Source organism: Pinus tabuliformis, chromosome 5_2, assembly GCF_031772625.1.
Source record: "Pinus tabuliformis cultivar Carrire ecotype Pingquan chromosome 5_2, CPIR1, whole genome shotgun sequence".
Lineage (NCBI taxonomy): Eukaryota > Viridiplantae > Streptophyta > Pinopsida > Pinales > Pinaceae > Pinus > Pinus tabuliformis.
In genome coordinates, this window is record NC_142306.1 from 1,013,812,377 (window position 1) to 1,013,830,807 (window position 18,431).

Sequence of the window (18,431 nt, forward strand, 5' to 3'; positions counted from 1 at the left end):
GCAGTGTTTTTCTTTGCTTGTAGCTTTGGCGAGTTGTCCTAGGCCCCCCCGCCTTGGATTTGTCCTTTGTTCAGCAGTTTGGGGGCACCTTTCCCTTGCTTCGAATTTGCAGATCCAAAGTCTTGCTTCTTCTGTTTAAACTTCTACTTGATCTTGACAGTGTATCGGTACGCCATGCCGAGTGAGGACATGTCTAGGGACTTCATCTCATCCTGGATGTACCTATGTAGGCAGCCACAGTATCTGAGTACCAAATGTAGCTCAGAATCCTTGATTTCCAACTTTGTGCGAAGGGTATGAAAAATATTGGTAAACTCCGGCACGTCTGTTCACATTATGACACAGGCTTGGCACTATGGCACAGGTATTGTCCTTGATGGCAACTCACTTGGAAAAACACTCAGATGATAGTTCAGGCTCACAGGCTCTCAAAATAAAGGAAAAGGAGGTATATGCAGGTTTTTGTTGACCAAGTCGCGTATACACGTGGATTCACAGACCAAAAGGCACGTATGCATATACACGCACTTTCATGCACAGAAAAGTGCGTACAATTTGGAAAACTTGGTTTTTGGTCCTTGGTATTTGGACCTATGGTTTTGGACCATGGTATCTCGTCTGAAGTGTTGAACCTAGGTATTTGGACCCAGGTATTGGTTCTAAGTGGTTTTGGACCATGGTATTGAGTAAGGCCTAAGACTATAAAAGGAGGAGGAGATCATTAGGCAAAGGCACTCAAGGATTGAATATCTTATGAAGAGCAAGATCTATAATACTAGTCATTGGGTTATGGTGCATAGCTAGATCTAAATCAAGGAGGAACCTGAGTGATAGAAGAAGTTCTATTGATGGGTCAAGATATTAAGGCTTGATGAGAAGTATCTTTGTGTGATTTTGATCTTTTATATTTGGCACATGTCTTGATCTGTAAATCTGATGATCTGAGTATAACTGATGTTTGAATAGTTGAAAAGGGTAAATTATATTTTACAGATCTGTACGTAGGTTCAGCATAGAAAAGGCGTGTATACACGTTGGTTCGGTAATTCAAAACAGCATATACACAGGTTTGCCTTAATATAGCAGCATATGCACGCAAGTTCTACATATTTAAGTAGCGTATGTCTCATAAAATATTTTTTAGCTACTTTTGTTTATTGTTGTAGTATTCAGGGTTCCGAATTGGTTTCTGGTTACTGTTATTGTATTCTAGCTACAACATTTAGAGAAGTGATTGTTTGATTCAGTTTTTGGTTGGTGCAAAGAAGATTGGTTGATGCAGATATATTTAATGTTTGATTGATGTTATTGATGGATCCAGTCTGAAAATTTATGAAACGTGGTCCCTGGAAGAAAAGAGAAGGTTGTAACCTTCTATAGGTTAGCACCTATGTACTAATACATTAGCTAGTACAAGAGCTAACGGGGTTGTAGCTCCCTTCCAAGAGAAGCTGGAGAATGAGAGAAGGTTGTAGCCTTCTGCAGGTAGAAGCCTCCGTACTGGTATAATACTGCACCAGTACAGAAATATTGTAAAAAGAAGTTTCTTATTAAAATAAGATAGAGACGAATTGCAGCAGGTGGTTTTCACCCACATTGGGTTTCCACCTTATATCTTGTGTTCATGTGTGTGATTGCTTGTACTATTTACTACACTTGATTATTGTTTTATGGTTTTGATACACAGATTAAGATCAGCTAAATAAATTATAAGTCTATAATATATACGTGGTTTTCTCTAAACACAATTGCGTATATACACAGGTTGAATTAATAGAAGTAGCATATATCAATCTTTTTATGGAAATGAAAAATTGTTAAATTTATAATACTGATTCACCACCCCCCCCCCCTCTCAATATTATTTCCAACAATTGGAATCAGAGTAGGTCCTTCAGAAGAATCTTGATCGCTTGAAGGAAGATATATCATCATGAGCAACTACAAAAAAGAGCCATCCATCAAGCCACCAATTTTTTATGGGAGCAACTTTGTCTATTGGAAGGTAAGAACCACAACCTATCTTCAATATCTTCGAACAGAAGTTTGGGATATTGTGGAAGGAGGATACAAATTTCCAGCAGCAACTCCTATAGATACAACAGGTAAAAAGCAGTATGAAACAAATGCAAAGGCTGTCAATACTCTCTTAGGGAGTCTATCACAATCAGAATTCATCAAGGTTATGCAGCTCAAAACCGCCAAAGAAATATGGGACAAGATCATTCTAAGCTATGAAGGAGATGATCAGGTAAAACGTGCAAAACTGCAATCTCTCATAATTCAATATGAAACTCTCAAAATTCACAATGATGAAAGTGTAGCTAATTATTTCCTATGTATAGATGAGATTGTTAATCGCATGAAAAACTTGGGTGAAGAGATAAAAGAAGTTACTTTAGTTGAAAAGGTTCTAATATCCTTATCTTCTAAATTTGAATCAAAAGTTTCTGCCATAGAAGAAAAGCAGAATCTTCAGAGCATTACTATGTCACAACTGCACAGAATCCTAACTACTTTCGAAATGAGAAAAGGGGGTCCTTCAGACATGAGAGAAGTCACATTCAAAGCTTCAGGAAAAGGAGAATACAATGAGTTAGGACATATGTCAGAAGGAGAGGAAGAATCAAATTTTGTCAGGAACCTTCAATGGGGTTCTGGAAGATTCAGAGGCAAGTTACCTTTCAAATTCTTTGCTTGTGGAAGAGTTGGTCACTATGCAGCCAAATGTCCTCATAAAGATAAGCATGATAAAGGTAAGGAACCGGTTAAATGGAATAGAAAATAGAGCATAAGTAAGAAGAGCTATTATACACATGAAGACAGCGATGGATTTTCAAATAGTGATGAAGATGAACATGGTAATGATTATAGACTTTTGATGGCTTTTGAAGATGATGATTTCTTGGATGCTATAGATGAAGATGATCTCTATGAAGAAATTTCTAAACTTAAAATCTATTTAGAAGAAAAGAGTATGATTATAGATACTCTGACATTCCAACTTGCTGAAAGGGAAAAACATAATGAAAAGTTAGAATGTGAAATTGTGGGACTTAGAAAAGATATTGAGAAAACAAAAGCTCTTAATCTTAGATTTGCTAAAGGATCTGAAACTTTAGATGATATTATCAAAGTGCAGCATTCTCCTCTAATCAAGACAGGTCTTGGATATACTGAGGAAGCATCTCAAGCATAGAATCCATCCACCTCCAAAAGTTATCTTGATGCAACAAGGAGAAGTGAATAGGTTGACAATCGTTAGCAAAGGCATAAAGTGGATCACCGAGTAAATTGGGGTCAATCTACTTCAAGGATGAATAAAAGCTACAACCAACCGCAGGTAAATCATTCTCAATTTGCCTCAAGAATGAATGTCAATGGAAACTACAATCACCTGGTCAGTAGATTTGATAATCGCAGGAATTTCTTAATGGCCAATGTTTCTCATGTCATAACTTTGGACACAAAGCTGCTCAATTTGTTGCCTACAAGACCATCATGACTAGAGAAGCACGAAATCAAAGGAGTGTGACTGGGATCATGAAGAGGACCTACAATAACTTTTTTGCTCTTGAAAATGAAATAGAATTCTGTATTTGTAACAATTTTGGTCATGAAGATTCTGAATGCAGGAGTAAGTTTCAGCAAACATCTCAGAAGGAGCAAGCTTCATTGGGTCCCAAAACATGGAGAAAGAAAGAACCACAAAAAGAAAAATGTGGTATAGCCTTATATGTGGAAGGAAAAGGAAAATCAGTGGTACATCGATAGTGGATGCTCGAAACATATGACAGGTGATAAAGAAAAACTTCAGTCATATAGTGCCTTAGAAAAGGAAAGGAAGGTCTCACTTGGAAATGACACCTCTGCACTCATAAAAGGTAAAGGCTCTGTTCTTTTAAAAGAAAAGGTCAAAGCTGGAAATGTTATGTATGTTGATGGCTTAAAGCATAATCTATTGAGTGTTAGTCAAATGTGTGATCAAGGAAATGAGGTAGTATTTCGATCAAATGGATGTATTGTTTGTGAGCTTGATACAGGAGAAACAGTTATCAAAGGCATAAGAACTCCAAATAATTTATACATAGTCAAGGGAGTCAGCAACAATGCTATCTAAGAAAAAATGATGAACACAGGGTATGGCACAGAAGATTGGGACATCTAAGCTTCCCTCAGATAAGGAAAGCATGCAAATATCAGGCTGTTCGTGATCTTCCTGACATCAGAATTCTAGACAATACAATATGAAAATCATATCAGTTTGGTAAGCAAAACAGAACACATGTCCCTGAGAAGGAAGGATCAGCTAGTAAGCCACTTGAACTTGTCCATACTGATTTATGTGGTCCATCAAGGAAAAAGTCAACTCATGGAGAAGAATACTTTATATTGTTCATTGACGACTTTTCTAGGATGTGTTGGATAGGGCTTATGAAGGATAAAGACAAAGCTTTCGAAAAGTTCAAAGCCTTCAAAGCCTTGGTTGAAAATGAATCAGATCACAAAATCAAATGCCTCAGGTCTGATCGAGGAGGGGAATTTACCTCGGATGAATTTTTTCACTTTTGTGAAGAACATGGAATAAGAAGGGAATTCTCTATTGCAAGGACTCCTCAGCAAAATGGAGTGGTAGAAAGGATGAACATAATGGTTCAACAGATGGCTCATGCTATGCTTGATGAGTCTGGAACTCCTGCAACCTTTTGGGGTGAAACTGCATTTGCTGCCATTACTATTCTCAACAAAACAAACATCCGAGTAAACAGCACTCAAACTCCTCATGAACTTCAGTATGGTAAGACTCCTACTGTAAAATACTTCAAAGTATTTGGAAGCAAGTGTTACATCGAAAGGACTGATGAAAAACTTGGCAAGTTTGAACCTAGAGCAGATGAAGGCATTCTCCTTGGTTACTCTTCCCAAAGTAAAGGATATAAATGTTACAATAAAAGACTTGGAAAAATTGTTGAAAGTATTGATGTGGTGGTTGATGAAGCAGGAAACAATCCAAAGCAGGTAAAATCTGAAGATTTTGAAGATGATGAGGACTATCCTTCAACATCAAATCAGACTAATGCTGAAGAAGAAACCTATGAGGCACCAGAAGAACAGATAAGGGTAGAAGAAAAGGCTCCATCCAGGTACGTCTAGAAGAATCATCCAGAGACTCAAATTTTGGGGCAGAAAGAGGCAGGTGTACAAACAAGAAGAACTATTATAGAAGCTTCAAGCTATCTAGCATTTCTCTCCTCCGTCAAACCATGAAATATAAATGAAGCATGAAAATATGAATGTTGGGTCAAGGCCATGAATGAAGAACTTGAGCAGATTGAAAAGAATAACACTTGGGAATTGGTTCCTAGACCTAATGATAAGAATGTCGTAGGGACCAAATGGATATTCAAAAACAAGTTGAATGAAAATGGAGATGTTATTAGAAACCAGGCCAGACTTGTTTGTAAAGGGCATGCTCAACAAGAAGGTATAGACTTTGAAGAAACTTTTGCGCCGGTTGCTAGACTTGAAGCCATAAGAATGTTCCTTGCTCTTTCTAGCTTTCAGAAGTTCAAAGTATATCAAATGGATGTGAAATCTACCTTTCTAAATGGAGATTTAGAAGAAGAAGTGTATATTGAGCAACTAGATGGATTTATCCTTGGAAATGATCCAAAACTTGTATGCAGACTCAGAAGGCTCTCTATGGTCTTAAACAGGCTTCAAGGGCTTGGTATTATTGTCTAGACAAATACCTCCATCAACAAGGTTTTTCAAAAGGATCAACAGATAGCAATCTATATATAAAAATTGACAATGATAAATTGCTAATACTTGTTTTGTATGTTGATGATATCATCTTTGGTGGCAATGAAGAAGCCATGAGTCAAAACTTTGCTTTGGTGATGTAGAAAGAATTTGAAATGTCCCTGCTTGGTCAACTCACATACTTTCTTGGTTTACAAGTCCAACAAAACAAAGATGGTATATTTCTATCACAAACCAAGTACCTCAAGTAGATCTTGAAGAAATATGGCATGGGAAATTTGAAACCAGTATGTACCCCTATGGTAACAGGATGCAGCCTTAGTGCAAATGATGAATCAGTAGCAGTACATCAACCAACCTATAGATCCATGATTGGTAGTCTGCTCTATCTAATAGGTACCTGACTAGACATCATACATGCAGTGGGAATAGTTGGAAGATTTCAGACAAATCCAAAGGAAGAACACCTTCAGGCAATGAAAAGGATTTTCAAATATCTTCAAGGAACTAAAAACTATGGCTTATGGTATCCTAGAGATAAAGATCTCACACTTCATGCATATACAGATGCAGATTGGGTAGGAAGCGTGGATGACAGAAAAAGAACTAGTGGTGGTGCATTCTTTATGAGTTCCATATTAGTGTCTTGGTTCAGTAAGAAACAAAGGTCAATTGCATTATCTACAGCTGAAGCAGAATATGTGGTTGCTGCATCTTGCTGCACACAACTCCTTTGGATGATGCAAACATTGCAAGACATTCAAATCACTTGTACTCCACCCATCTCCATTCTATGTGATAATACATGTGAAATAAGCATTTTAAAGAATCCTGTCATGCATTCCAAGACCAAGCACATACCTATCAAATATCATTTTCTTTGGGAACAAGTGCTTGAACAAAAAGTTAAATTGGAGTATGTTCCCTCCAAGGAATAGGTTGCTGATATATTCACCAAACCATTCCCTAGAGAGACATTTGAATACCTCAGACAGAAGCTAGGAGTAGTTGATGCATCAACTTATTGTTGACACTTATCTGTTTCAGAGAACAGTGGTTGTACGCGAGTCTCATGAAGCGTATCCGCATACACATGTTGGTTTCTATGAATACAATCGCGTACATGTTGGTTTGAAGAATATCAGTGGGCCAGACTCAGGATGAAAAGAGTTTGATGTGAGTCTAATCATCTGGCACAGATTCAGGGGGAGCATATACTTCTAATAGTGCATTGTTGGCATTGCCTTAGAAGATCTTGGTACAATTTCAAAGTTGCTTTTGATTCAGGTGGAACAGGTGCAGAAGGAGATCATGGTTGCTAGTCTGGATGGTGATTGACAGATGCTACTGATGATAGTTGCTAATGACTATCATAGTCTTGTCTTAGATATTTGGTCTCTATGTCATGTATTTCTTTTTATTATCAAGGTCATGTAACGACCTATTTTGTTTCCCCACCATGCCTGGGATGGATGATGTAATATTCTTATTTTATCATGTATAAATTTTTGGTATATCCCCACTTGGTTGGGTGAATGAGTCAATTATGGTATATCCCCATTTAGTTGGGAGATGGATGTATGTATGAGTCTGTGGTGATAGGAAGGTCATTTATGATGTATAGATTCATGTTCTTCTTGTAGAACATATTTTTACAAACACTGCCTACAGTCAGGGGGAGCATGGACAACACAACAGAGCAAAGATTTCAGCATGTACTCAGGGGGAGCATAACCCTTTTCCCTTGATGACAAAGGGGGAGAGTGATTTGGGGTTGCCATCAAGTTCAAAGGGGGAGATTGTTGGGATTATGACACAGGCTTTGCACTATAGCACAGGGATTGTCCTTGATGGCAACTCACTTGGCAAATCACTCAGATGACAGTTCAGGCTCATAGGCTCTTAGAATAAAGGAAAAGGAGGTATACGTAGGTTCCCATTGACCAAGCCGCGTATACACATGGATTCATAGACCAAAAGGCACGTATGCGTATACACGCACTTTCATGCACAGAAAAGTGTGTACAGTTTGGAAAACTTGGTTTTTGGTCCTTGGTATTTGGACCTATGGTTTTGGACCATGGTGTCTCATCCGCAGTGTTGAACCCAGGTATTTGGACCCAGTTATTAGTTCTAAGTGGTTTTTGACCATGGTATTGAGTAAGGCCTAAGACTATAAAAGGAGGAGGAGATCATTAGGCAAAGGCACTCAAGGATTGAATATATTATGAAGAGAAAGATCTATAATACTGGTCATTGGGTTATGGTGCATAGCTGAGTGCTAGAAGAAGTTCTATTGATGGGTCAAGATCTTAAGGCTTGATGAGAAGTATCTTTGTGTGATTTTGATCTTTTATATTTGGTGCATGTCTTGATCTGTAAATCTAATGATCTGGGTATAACTAATGTCTGAATAGTTGAAAAGGGTAAATTATCTTTTACAGATCTATACGCAGGTTCAGCATAGCAAAGGCGCATATACACGCTGGTTCGGTAATTCAAAACAGCGTATACATAGGTTTTCCTTAATATAGCAGCGTATGCATACAGGTTCTACATATTGAAGTAGCGTACATCTCATAAAATGTGTTTTAGCTACTTTTATTTATTGCTGCAGTCTTCTGGGTTCAGGATTGGTTTCTAGTTACTGTTACTATATTCTGGCTACAGCATTCAAAGAAGTGATTGTTTGATTCAGTTTTCGGTTGGTGCAGATAAGATTGGTTGATGCAGATATATTTAATGTTTGATTGATGTTATTGATGGATCCAGTCTGAAAATTTACGAAATGTGGTCCCTAGAAGAAAAGAGTAGGTTGTAGCCTTTTGTAGGTCAGCACCTATGTACTAGTACATTAGCTAGTACAAGAGATAAGGGGGTTGTAGCTCCCTTCCAGGAGAAGCTGGACAACGAAAGAAGGTTGTAGCTTTCTGCAGGTAGAAGCCTGCATACTAGTATAAGACTGCACCAGTACAGAAATATTGTAAGAAGAAGTTTCTTATTAAAAGAAGATAGAGACGAATTGTAGCAGGTAGTTTTCACACACATTGGGTTTCCACCTTATATCTTGTGTTCATGTGTGTGATTTCCTGTACTATTTAATGCACTTGATTACTGTTTTATGGTTCTAATACATAGATTAATATCAGCTAAATAAATTATAAGTCTGTAAGATATACGTGATTTTCTATAAACACATTTGCATATATACGCAGGTTGAATTAACAGAAGTATCGTATATCAATTTGTTTATGGAAATGAAAAATCGTTAAATTTATAATACTGATTCACCCCCCCTCTCATTATTATTTCCAACAGTCTTGGTCCCTTCCCTGCCGCTGCGTGGTCCAGTTTATGTATTTATCGTCATAGCTTTTGACAGGGTAGTATTGCTCCTTGATGGAATTTTGGAATGAACTCCAAGTGGGTGCTACTGAAAATAGTGAGGTTGTACTTTCATCCTTCTGCTCGTAGTAGGTTTCCCACCAGTCCTTGACATGTGGGGTGGCTTTGAGAAGAGCAAAAGTAATCTTTTCCCCTCTGGAAAAATCATGAACAGAAAAATACCCTTCTAGCATATTTAACCATTTATCTACAATGTCTGCATCTATCTGACCCTCAAATATGGGAATTTCAAAGTTAACTTGTAACTTAAAGGGTGTCGAGCTTCTAGAGTAGCTGCTAGAAGTAGATGTGTCAGCCCTGGGTAGCCGCTGAAGGATGTCGACAAAGTTGTCCATCATTGCGTTCCTTTGTCACTCGAGGGCCTCTTCGAGCAAGATTTTGATAGGATCTCCTGCCCGATTGTCTTTCTTTTCATCCGCCATGGGAATCCGTCAGGATTTGCGAGGCTGGTCTTGCAAAGGTTCGACCAATTCCAGCCCTAGCTCCTTATATCCCGACCTCGTTGGGGACATGCAAAGACAAACAGAGAAAGAGCCGACCCCTTTGATAACACTGATCTGGATTTAAACTAGAACGCAAAAAATTACAGATATAACCATAAATAAAATTATGCAGCAGGAATAATACTTCATTTCATTAGTGTAAAATACTGAAATATGCTTACAAATAGAAATGGAAATAAACTAGCTCAGGCGATGGTAGCTTATCTTTGAGGAGAGATGTGGCGGCTACATGTCTCTAAGCTATCTTACAATGAGGCTCAAAGTACTATTTATTGTTACGAATAATGGAAAACCCTAAACATCCAAAAACCTAACCCTAGGAGGTGAAGCACCAAACTATGGGCCCTATTTTGGGTAAATTGGTACATCAACTTCCCAGGGTTGTAACTTTGGCATACGAGCTCTGTTTAACACGCAAAATACCTCATTAGAAAGATATATCGGAGGAATACAACTTTGGGATGTGAAATATTGGTCCATGGACCCTTATTGCTCCCAATTTTCCCAAAAAATGTCATTTAGGGCCTCAAAACGGCTCCGAAAGTTCAGGACCCGAAAAACTGCTAAAAATAGTAAATTGTGCTACAATTAAGGAAACTAAAAAACTGAAAGAAAAAATGGTGGGGATCCAAGTGGAATTGGTGGGTGGCCACCAATATCCACCTACATCAAGAACCACGGGTGGCGGGAGAGGAAAATAACCCATCAAGGAAGAGCCCTTTAATAAACTGGTAACGATACTGACATAAGAGTCAAGAATACCACCCAATACAGGTACAAAGCCACTAGGTAATAGGGAGTAATCTAGGTGAAAAAAGACAGCTGGTTCATTGTGACTATCCTTCCATCCAATGGAAATAGGATGATACAAAAGATACTAGACATAATGGCAGTCATGGCATAAATCCAACTGCGACCAAACAACAGATTATAGTCGAGTTTTCTATCCATTACTTCAATAGCCACCATTACTGTTTTCCGACTCAAAGTGATGGGGTAGCTCGCAAGGTAACCTTTTGGGATGAAAGTGTGGTCATCAAAAGATTTGAGGGAATCTGGTGGCGGTGAGAGGGTTAGAGAACCCAAGGTGAGCCAACATGAAACCGACATGACACAGGTTGAAGCACCTTCATCAATGACAGTTCTATGTACCCTTCATCCTTTCGAAAATATTTTCACCTGAAATGCAAGATGGTGTGAAAGGGGAGGCTTACATTTGTCCATGTCAAAAATTTCAAGCATGGAATCTTAACGGCTGACCCCACCAATTGCAAAAAGCAGAGCTTTGCTTTGTTCTGGACGAGTTTTCAGTAATTCGATCGTCGACATAGCTGATGGTGCTTGTGCCAAATCTTCTACAATACTATAGTTCTAGGTAGCACCTACAGATGTATTATGTGTTGTGCAACGAAGTGCCCCTTTTGTGGGGTGAATCACAAGATCAACAACTGGCCTTTCGATATGAAGATCATTAGGTGGTGGTGGGTTTTGACTCGAGGAGGCTTCTTCAACATTAGTGACTGGAGCTACCTAAGTTTTGGCTCTGGTTTGAAGATCAACTGTTTCAAAGGTGTAAACATTATATGGTCATTCACTAGCTGAAGGATGACGTGAACTATCATTGTCCCCTTGAGGGGGTTGAGGTTGGTTAACAATAAGATGTTGCTATTGCTGAGCAAGGAAAGGGTTGTTTAGGAATGTAGGAATGCAGGGGACTGACCAATGTCCTTTTGAGCAAGGATATCAGTGCATTCGTGGATACGTGGACAATGATGTGTCAGATGGTCTTCCACACTGATCTTGCAAGGGAACTTGACAACTTTGTCATTTCCATTGTCAGGGGTGCAACAACTTTCTGCTTTGGGTTGGACTGCTTGGCTGACTGCTCTTCAGAAGGAGTGGTCTTTTTCTTGTTCTTCTTATTCTTACTGTCAGAGTTTTTTGTAGACTGCACAGAGTTTATCGTGGTAGTAGGAAGAGCAGTCGATTTGGTAGTGGGGTCAACTAAAAATTGGGCAATGTCACCGCTAATTTGTTTTACAGTAGCCCCAGATGTAGCATTGATAATACCATCAACATGCGCACCAGGTTGCTGAGTAGCGAGAGCATTGGAGTTTCTAGGTGCATTGGGAATGACGTCATATAATGTTCCAGACTACGAATAAATAAAATCTAAGTGTTGGGCACAATGAATGGATTGATCTTCCTTGACCGCACCACCTAAGGAAATATCCTTAGTGATTTGATAGAGAAGAGATTTGCAGAACCAATCTGCTAATAGATAATCTAGAAGGGGAGCTTTTACTATCCTCCGCCTTTGTCATCATTCATGGATGTGATCAAAGATGTGGGTGGTGGTGTCTTGACATAAATAAGTAAGGAGTTCCATCCAAGTTTCATAGCAGATGGGTAGCTTAACGTGATTTGAAAATTCCATCGCTAAAGTGCCAAAGGTATTGACTGACGCGTGTGGTAACTCAATGTACCACTTGGCTACATTGCCAGTAATGGTGTGGGGATAGAGCCGAAGCCGGATACTATCATCAACCATGGAGTTAGAAATTCACCATAAATGATAAGTGCTGATGTGCATACATGGATCCTACCCTTGTTTCCCTTCGAACATCGAGATGTCTGTGGGAATTTTGTGCGGAATTGGAGGCCAAAGTAAGTTATGATAGATGGGGTCATTGGTGAGTTTGTACAAATCGAGGATGTTAAGTTTTGCCAAGAAAGGAAAGGTATTTTATGCCCCCCATTTGGACCAAGGTGATGACAAATGACTTGAGGGTCCTTGCGGTCCACCCGTCATATTGTTCCCAACATTATACATACGATGCGTGGAATAATAATTTCCTTGGGGAATAGTCATATATTGTGGTTGTCCATAGGGGTGGTTTGGCTGGGGGATATAAGTTGCCCTAGGATAAGGAGTTCCCCCTTGACTCATTCGAGGTTGAGAGTGGGGTGCCCATATGGATTGAGCGAGACCTTGTTGAGGGATCCCTCTGGCCATATAATTAGCCATAGGCCCTTAACTTACATATGTAGGATTTATGTCAATCAATGACTGGCCTTGTTGTCCTATAGATAGAGGGGGAACTGTTGGACACCTAATCCTCTAAGGGTTGGTGTGGTAGCTGAACAGCCAAGAGGAGTCCAAGAGACCACTTGGGATATGAATCCAAGGGTCACACCATGTACTATAAATGTATATCATTTGTTAATAATAAATGTACTCTCTTGTTTATCATTCATATTCTGTTGCTCCCATGTGTGTGTTTAACATGGTATCAGAGCAAGTACATTCCTAATCTTATCAATCTTTTGTGAGCCACCTTTTTTTGTGTGGCCTGTGTAAACCTACACATCCCTATGTCTCTAGCTATTTGTATTCATTCAACAACGTAGGATTGGATAGTGGATACCTGTTTTCCAATTTTCAGATGGACAATTTGGAAGGGTATTTTTTATTGTAACGTTGTAGAATCTGTGTTGCTTTCTGCATTTAGGTAGCAACTAAGGTGTAGAGGTTAATGTTCTTTCCAACTTCTAAGAAATTCTCTTATTCAGTGTCAGTCTTTAAATCTTCTGTTGGCCTGGTGTTTTCCTTAAAAGAAGCTGAAAAATTACTCAACTCTTTGCGCATGTCTCACATCTACCATTATGTGACCTTCTGCAACCTGAGATAATGCCAGATTCTCTGACATGTTGTCATTCCCTGCCAAGCTTGTCTGAGCTTCCTTGAATAACGCGTTGGTATGATCTTTCCTGGAACGTACATCAAAAGGATGAAAGATTTATGCGTTTGACCATTTTCATTTCTCTGCATACCAGTTTCTTTGTTAAGCTATGCTCTTGCTGGCACCATCTGTGTAATGCCTACTATTGCATGAGCCTCGAATTGTGTGCTCAAACTTTGTCCACTGTGCATATTGTCGAGAGGATTTCTAAGGTAGCCTCCATACTCTTGTAACTCCCACCATGATGCCTCCATACTCCACGCAGCATACCATCCGCTCTGCATCGATACCTGCTCTGGTTTTGAACACTGCTCTCTGAATGCTCCTTCGACTGGTATGCTACCACCCATACCAACCGATTTCCTACAGGCATAATGCCCCATTCACCGACATCCAAGTTCATATCAAGGATGAGAATGTGCTAACCATCAGGGGGAAGCGAAAGCATGAGGCAAATGACGAGGATACCAAATACATTCACATGGAGAGAAAGCTCGCCAAGTATCTTAGAAAATTCGTGCTTCCCTCGGATGCCAATTTGGATACGATTTTTGTGCTCTGTGAGGACTGGGTTTTGACTGTGACCGTGCCTAAGGTTCCTCCGCCCGAAGCCCAGAAGCCAAAGAATGTTGTTATTCCCGTCAATTGATCTGTGCACTGTATCTCTGAATGTTTCTCGGATCTCTAATTTGAGAATCGAATGTATATGCTTGATTGTTCAAGCATCAATCACTTTCTATCAAACATTGTGGCTCCCATAGAATCCTGAGGCTCTACAAAGTTCCTCCTAAACCATTCAAATCCCCTCTTCATATGCTCCAATATGCTGGGTTTGATAGTTCAAAAGTGCTTTCTGTCCCCAATAGAGTTAATAATATCATATCGATGACTAAGTCAAGACGAGCAGAAGATGTGTTTAACACTTGACCTCCTTCAAGCCATCAACGAAGTACAAAAATGTCGGATCAGTAGCCCCTTCCTTGTAGTATGCAAAAACCATAGAGTCGTCATCATACATGCTCTCTCCGAGAAAAAAATTGGAGGTCACTCAACTTAGAAACCAGTCATTTGGCAATTGCTTCCACGTTTCTCTTAAATTCGACCTAGCATTCTTTTGACAATTTAGTGGCAAGATTCTTAATGTATCGCTTAATAAATGCCAGAAATTGCTTTTTGTCAAAAGAAGGTTTTTCCTGAAGCCTGAAGGTATCAACAATGTCAATCCATCGGCAGACTTCTTACAAATGAGAAGAAAGTTGATGACTTAGAAAATGATGATAGTGAACAAAGATGAAAATTCCTGGTCCTTTAACTTATCCCAAGAGGAAAATGCCACTGGTGGTGACAACGATGGTAACAGTTTGAACCTGTACTCTAGAAGACATCGTTCATTGCGTTCTTGACTTAGTTGGTAATGCAAAGAACCTGTTTCCTCGTCCAACTTTGTAATGGTAATTTCCCATGGGTGCTGTAAGGATCAAAAGTGAGTTCTCTTCCTATTGATCTTCCTCCATCTAGTAGCAGTGTATGGTGCATTCATTTATGTGCATTGATACTTGTGTTGAATGTGTGGAGTGATCCTTTAACTAGTGCGGAGCTCCTGCAATTGGGTCATTACTACATTGAACTGCTCATTGCTGTCATGCAATTGTGTGTAGTTTGTGCTTTGGTTGATTGAATACTGAAGATATCGTTGGATCTCTGTTGAAAATTCTGTGAAGACCGTGAGCATGGTCATTTTTATTATATGTTAGTTGTATACATTGAATTCCATAAAGGTTGTATATATAATGGTGTAAAATTTTGAATCCATTGGTTTAAAGAAGAGATCGTTGAGAGGAGTTTATTTTTGTTAACATAATGGCCAAATTTGATGATATATTAGAGCTACTGAACACCCTAATACTTTCCACTATTGATGGGAAGGTAAACATCAACAAAGACACTCTCTGTGACATTCAAACCTACCTGCATAATGCACAGGAAAAGATCGAGTTTTTGCAACTAGAATCTCAATTCCAGCAAGAAGAATTACAGCAGTGGAGTCATCATTCTGAACTTGTTTCTATTCAGAACATTGAAATAGACTCCCATGAGAAACAAATTGATTCAGATCAAGTACCCAATAAAGTAGTAGTTGTACATGCAGAAGAAGAAATTTAGTTTGCACTTCCCAAGTCGGTCATCAGACCTTGGGAAGAGCTTGTCCACAACAAGCACATAACTGGTATTGGATATGACAAGGATGTGTCCTTTCATATTCTAGACTACGCCAAACCAATCTAATTTCAAAGTGCTAGATTTCTTCACGACGGTTCATCTTCACCTGCTCCTCATGACAATTCACCTTCAGCTGTTTTAGATTTTTGTTCTCTTCCACAACAGCAACAATAACAGATTGTGATATGCCAACACTGTGACCAAGTTTGCCATTTGAAAGATCATTGTTTTGATCTTCATCCATGTAAGCATTGTCATAAAACCAGTCATTCTTCAAATAGATGCTTCAAAAATAAACCTCCTGCAAGAACAAAGATTCGTCTTGGACGGATCGCTTCTTGCCAATGGGCATCGATAGCCAAGAAGATATTCCAGTCATATGTTAGAACTTGTTCTACAGTATTGAACAGTCTTGTAGTTGATTTTTCTCCATCATCTCACCTTGTATCTGACAGGGGAGGAAATGATGATCATCTACAAGCTTCAAAGCCACATCAAGTGAGCCTAAGTCACAACCTACAATACTAGATTCAGAGTTGTAGCCAGAGATAAACATGCCCCTGAGCATGCCTTCAATTTGTGACACTTCTTCAAAGAATTGGGGACACTTCCTCTAGTAGAAGACTTCAGCTTCTTGCCAGTTTTGGAAGAGTTCTAGGAATTGCACTAAGCATTCCAGAGTTGTTGGTCATCCTTAAACCATCATAGGTTGAGACTTCCCTTTTCAGGTTGAAGTTCTCCCTTTTATGCAGGGTGAGACCTCCCTTTCATGGTTGAAGGTTTCCCTCTTCAAAACTTTAGAAGCACTTCCTCTAGCAGAAGACTTGAGCTTCATGGCAGACTTGGAAGAATTCTGGGAACTGCGCTAAGAATTCCAGTGTTGGTGTTCATCCTTAAACCACCTCCCTTTATACCAACATTTCAGAGAGAACATTCAGCCTAGTGCTGCCATGCATTTTTGCACATATTGTATTACAGCTCTCTTCTTGGACTCATACATAACCCTTCAGATTAAGGGGCAAATTTTGGACACCTGATCCTATAAGGGTTGGTGTGGAAGCTGAACAACCAAAAGGAGTCCAAGAGACCACTTGGAATATGAATCCAAGGGTCACACCATGTACTATAAATGTATATCATTTGTTAATAATAAATGTACTCTCCTGTTTATCATTCATATTCTGTTCCTCCCATGTGTGTGTTTAACAGGAACAGTAATGTTCTTGGCCGGTATATTCATATTGGGAACAATGCCCCCATGCATTTGAACCTAGGGGTTGGAACTAAACAATGGATTCCAACCAAAATGGTTGTTGAAGGGACCTGTGCTAACTGTGCTATATGGAGCGCTATAAGGAGCACTATATGGAGTGCTTGCCGAAGGTCTGGAGCTGACACAAAATGGGCGGAAACTAATATGTACTAGGTTCCACTCATGTTGGGTGTCATTATAGTGCTCGGACCTAGCACAGTTGGGATAACTGGTTTGCCATCAGAGGTGTGGTAGTCACTGTCGACTAGGGAAGTGGAGGTGGACCGCAAGTGTCCAAAAACTCTCATAACCCATTAGTCATTGATGGGATGGTAGGTATAAGTTCAACGAAAGACATAGGAGGTACAAGTGCAATTAGAATCAATAGCGATCCCAACGAGTTTGGGATTGGAGGATTATAAGGAGGAATGAAACCTTTAGTAAAGAAATCTTTAGGCAAACTTGAGTCATTGGATGTCTAGACTGATTCGGTGTGAGATCTTGGAGACTGATTACCCGAAGATGGGTAATCTGGCTCACTGGATGTTACACAGAATTTTATCACTGTCCCTGTACTCCCCGTCAATGATCTGGGAGGACCTCTAGACTGAACTCCACATGCTTTCCTCTCATGAAGAAACTCCCATTATGTCCTTCTTCATGAGCATAACAATTCCCTTTTGCATCATTTCCGAAAAATCTTCTGTTTACCCCAGTTTACAAGACCAGCACTAATGACCCACATCCTGCTGACACTGATATGTAGGGATTAAAACTGTCACCAGCTCCGATCGGATCAACTGAGTCCTTTCTTAGTTACACTGATCCTCTTTTTGAATTTTTTTTTAAATATGGAGCCGAAGCTTCCAGCTCTAGAAGCTTTGTAACGGAAGTCTGGTAAAGATGGAGCTGAGGGGGTCAATTTGGACTCCTTCCCCCTATTAGGATGGAACAAACTCAAGTGATAATACCTTCTCCCATGAAGAGAGGAACCATCTCCCATCCATCCAAGCTATATAAACCTCTCTTTTTCCCAAGCAAAAGCTAGTTTTTAGTATGGAGTTAGAATAATCAGCAAGACATCTATAGTTTGAAGTTTTCTAGTGTATGTTTGAGGGATAATAGTGTGCTTTGGTGTGATTTGAGACTAGAGGGAAAGAGGCCTTAAAACCTATATTGTTGGGGTTGTCCATGAAGTGCTAGCAGAAGTGTGGGAACCTGGATACATCAGAGGAGACCAACAACGTCAAGGCACCAGTTGTAATCTCTTTCTGATTTATATAAATGCAACTATCGATTGATTTCCTACATGAAGTGTCATTTTACATATTTGTGCCTTAATTTTCCTTGACCTATTAAGTAGGCTGAATAAAATATTGTATGTCGTTATGTTTGTTGTTTGTTGTTGTTTGCTTGTTTCAGGTTTTCGAGGGAAGGAAACAAAAGATACCTGGAGTGAGGAAGTAGGATCATCACCAAGCGAAATAACATTCTAAGAGGTAGGCTCTCTTAATTGATTCTAGCTTAAGGAGATCTTCCATA